Below are 4,949 nucleotides of genomic sequence, written 5' to 3'. Positions count from 1 at the left end.
TAAAACCAGGATCTGTAAATGGGTTAAATGCTTACGAAGAAGAGAGCAACTGGCATCAGGAAATGAACATTTGCGTACTGGATTTCTTGTGTTCAGTCGTTGTGTGACTTCTTGTTCTGCATATTTCAATACTACCTCACTGATAAATGTCCTGTCTATCGTTATTACGTGGAGGGGGAACACAAATTAAGAGTATTTGAAAATAATATCCTTAGAAACATATTTGGACATATTAGGGATGAGCAGACAGGTGAGTGGGGAAGGTTACATAATTTACAATTACATAATTTGTATTGTCCAGATATTATTAGAATGATTAAATCAAGAAGACTTGGGTGGGCAGACCATGTGGTACGAATGGGAGAGGAAAGAGGAGTTTACAAGAGTCTTGTTGGGAAGCCTGATGGTAAGAGACCTGTAGGAAGGCCAAGAGGAAGATGGAGAGATAACGTTGAGATGGACCTAAAGGAAATAGGTAGGGATGGGAAAGAGTATATAGATCTTGCTCAGGATAGGGACAGATAGAAGGCCTGTGTTGCTGCAGCCATAAACCTTCGGGTTTAAGAAGGCTAGTTAGTTAATCGTTATTACGTCATTGCAAGAAAACAACCCATTGACCCAACCAACTTTTTATAATCCTGAGAAAATGTACTGAAAAAACCTTCAGAATCTCAATAACAAAACTTCATGTCTTTAAATTCAGTCACCAGCAAGTAACATGAAACACGCTCTAAATAAAATAATCATAGTCTCAGGTTATTTTATGACCATTCTTGTATCGTTTAGAAGTGACGTCACAACAAAATTCCAACATAATATCAAATTGAATTGTTTATGCACATATAGGCTAATAGGGACTGGGCCTACAGTTTCAAGTGGTATCCGAACCAATATGTGCCTCCACCGGGTATCGAACCCTGGGCCCCTTGATTACAAGGCGACGACGTTACAACTACACCATCACAAGTATCTTTAAACATAGAAACAAAGAAACAGTGTGGAGTGTCACAAAGCCTAAGTGGTGTTCTACTCAAAAGGCGTTATTACTCCTCAATAGCGATGTGGCTAATGAAGAGAGTCCTGGTCAGTGTTGCCACAAGGGAAATTTCCCTTTTGGAGGGAAATTCGGACCGAAATTTTAGCGAAAAGGGAAAAGGGAATTCGATGAAAAATACCGCAATTGCAGGGAAATTTTAAGGCCATCTGACTACATTATTATAGTTTATGTTAAGTTTGAATTTCATATATACATTTTTATGTTATTCGTTGCTTTTATGCATCTTTGGATAAATAGTAACGATAAGGATTAACGATTCTGGACCAGGATTCAAACCTGGGACATCTGGTCAGGAAGTGAAGAAACCGAAATTTGATTTTTTTTAAATATTTTTCATTCAAACGAATAACGAATTCAGCGGAATACTTAACTATGTACTACTATTGCTTCCACCACCACCACTAATAATGCTGCTACCACCACTACTACTACTAATTATTATTATTATTAATATTAGGTGAAGGGAAAAATTGGTCCAAAAAGGGAAATTTTGTCCCTTGGGAAGCGAAATTGTGCCCTCTTATTGTGGCAACACTGGTCCTGGTTCGAAAACTGCGTAGTGGATAGAGTAACTACTTTAAACTCTAGCCAGATTAGCCTACAGGAATACACAAGTGATCTTGCAATAATCCTTGACTCTTATATATTTACTGGAATATTACTGTACTAGACGTAAAACTAGGCTGTAAAAACCATTAATTTTATCTCTGTAGCTTTAAAGGTATCTTATATGTGGATATGACACGTCAAATCGACTGTTGCATGTCACCGCCGAACAGACTATTGTTGCTGAAATAAAGTTTTTCGTTGGTCTATGGAGCGATGGAAAATTTTAGTGTTGCCCACGGGACGAGACGGGACAGGCTTTTAAAACTTCGAGACGAGACGAGATTGACCATGTGTCATAAGACAAACGAATATTTTCGAGACGAGACAGGCCAAAGTCTCGTCTCGTGGGCAACACTAGAAAATTTGCATGTCTTTGCAATAATAATGTATTTCTAAGAAGCTGGAATTTCTCAACAAATGCCACACGCCCAACGCGTACGTCTTCACTCGACGGTGTCTCTCGCTAGACTGAGAAATATGACCGCACTGCCAACTCCATCAGTGTTGCCAATTGACAAAGCAGGGTTGCCAAACTCCGTCCGTTTCAAGTGCTCTTCCGGAAACTTTTTGATACTGTCTCGTACACCCAGCACCATCTGTATTGAATTAATCCGGCTGAGGTTCTCCAGGAAATGCACAAGGAAAAGAGCTAAATCGTGTCCGACGCCGGTGCATTAGAGGAAAGCAGCTCTAACAGTAGAACTTCAATCACCAAGAGACAGGGGCGGAGTAGGGAGGATGCGGCCATTAAATTTCCCGTCATTCCCCGGGAAAGAAATCACGTCATTACAAACCAGTAACTTACACACCAGCGGTTCCACCAGGATGAGCTACAAAGCAAGACTTTAATCCCTCTAACGGCAGATGCTCGTAACTTTCTACATTACCGGACGTTTTATGTGCCACGGGCATTTTAAACTGACCATTTGCGTACAGGAAGTTTTCACCCCTCCTTCCCCCCTCAATCCACTCGTCAATGTGACGCATTACGAATGTATACCTAGGACAAACGCGTTCGAATTGTAGAACATGGAACAAAATGCAGATAGAATATTATTGTTGATGGCTGATTCTTTTATTCATTTTCATCTGTAGAGACCGTTCTAGATTTAAAAGGGGTTATAAATTTAAGAATACTTTTGAAGGCGTTGCTACTTTATTATTTTATTTTAAAATTTTAGATCATCATCCATACTGAATGCCACGATTAATAGAGACCGTAGCCATGGACGTCCGCAGGATTCTTTCTAGGGAGGGGCAAGGAAGGTATTTTTTTTCAGGGAGGGGCAAACAAGACACATTTCCCCCAATAATAGTGTGGCTTTCTCTAAACAACATTGCTTAAATTTGAATTTATCATATTCATGCAATACTTGACACATATTATTGTGATTGAAATAACATTATATGTGTGAAATATATAATTTTAGGTTGGCCCCCTTTCCCTCCCCCCTTCGGGACGCCCATGACTGTTGAAAGGTAGTTATAGATGAAAATAATAATTACATACAGAGACATGTACATTTGTTTTAGTTTACAGAAGCAAACTAAGTCATGACATTACCACTTGGGCGTTCACAGGAACGTTGGGGTTGGGTCACTTGTCTTTCCCCCCAACCAACGCTTTTTTAAATAAGGAAAAGTTGCCTATTTCTCTTCCTCCCTCCATTTGAATGTAACTCTATTCTATGTTTCTTTTCTTCAATTGTTTCTATTCATTTTCTCTCTCTTTTCGCCTGTTTTGCTTCTGTATTTCTTACTTTCTCTCTCTCTCTCTCTTCTGTTTCTCGTTCATATTTCTTTCTGTGTGTGTCCCTTCTTCAGCACCAATCCTCATCGCCGTTGGCCAAAATTGGCAAGAAAAGCGGCGCTAAATAACATACAATAAAACTTCGTAAATCCGGACCGCGATAAACCGGACTTCGCTTAATCCGGACAGGCAAAGGAAAAAAAGAAAAAAGGCAGAATGCAAGGTTTAAAATGTGGCTAGGAGTCAAGAAGAGAACTTCCCAAAGAAAAGGTAGTCAACCATTGATGAAATCCTGTTTCCCTCAGACTTTGTACTGTACTGTATAGTGTATTTAGGCCTATGCCTTTTAAATACATCATAATAAACGTGTTTTGTTGCTATAAATGGAGTTTTAATGCAGTTTCTACTGTTATTTTAGGTTATTTCAGTTAATCCGGACTTTCGTTAAACCGGTCAACTTATCCCCCCCACATTATTCCGGATTAACGAGGTTTTACTGTATTAAGAAAAAAATAGCAGAAACTATTGTTAACGTTAAAAAAACTAATAACTGAATCCGTGTTGTCAACCAAAGCGGGCTTGACAGAAGTGCTCGCGTTATATCCTCAAGGTTAAGGGCTGAAGGGATAACCGCAGGCATCCCCCTCTCCTGTCAGCGATACAAGCAAGTGTGTGTGACCTTTTCACCGCCACCCGACGATCTAATCGGCTTTTCCTTCACGCCGGTGTCTTTTGTTGAGGTCGCAAAGACTGAGACTTATCCCGACAGGCGACCTCGGAAGACCGAACTTGTTCATCAATGCTCCTCCCCAGGAGCTGGTCTGATTGAAGGATTTCCCATCCCTGTCATGGTGATTGGGGTGGATAATCTCTTCCAATCTTTGCCACAGGGATGATCGATATCGCATCCCTGAGCTGAAATTGCATCTTCCCACGTTGTAGGGCTGGATTTCGATGCTTCCCTTCTCCGGTGTACAGTCACGGACACTTCTGGGTTGTAACGATTCCAATGGGATCATAACCAAGAAATGTCCTTGACCGTACATCCTCACACTGCTCCAACATTTACGATCTTAAAAACAGAATGTTCAGTGTTTAGAACTGACGAATTATGTAACTTCAACTCCAGGCTGGCTACTTTAGGACCATGATAAAAGTCAAGTACAATTCCCGGATTTCAAGGCGAACTTTAAAAAAATTCAACGGTACAAGGAGATGTTTTAACCTTACGTATTGCCGCCTCTCACCACCCACACAAATATATTAACAATATAAATGATCTGCGTGATTCCAGTGTAAATTGTACAAGAATTTCAAACTAAAATTTACCAAATCAACTTCAATATGTCTTATCTTGCAATAATCTTCCGTATTTCAGATACATTGTTATACAAAGGACACCAATAAAGCAAACGGATTGAGACAATTGTTTTATTTTCCAAGCAGCTTTCCTTTCCTTCCTCGATAAAAAATTTTAAACTGTGAAAAATCTTGATTCAGGGCATTCATAAAGATGTGCAAATTCAACTGGAT

The sequence above is a fragment of the Lepisma saccharinum genome, chromosome 7 (genome assembly GCF_977018435.1).
Source record: "Lepisma saccharinum chromosome 7, izLepSacc3.1, whole genome shotgun sequence".
Lineage (NCBI taxonomy): Eukaryota > Metazoa > Arthropoda > Insecta > Zygentoma > Lepismatidae > Lepisma > Lepisma saccharinum.
The sequence above is the reverse complement of the archived record's forward strand: the minus strand, read 5'-3'. Positions refer to the sequence as shown.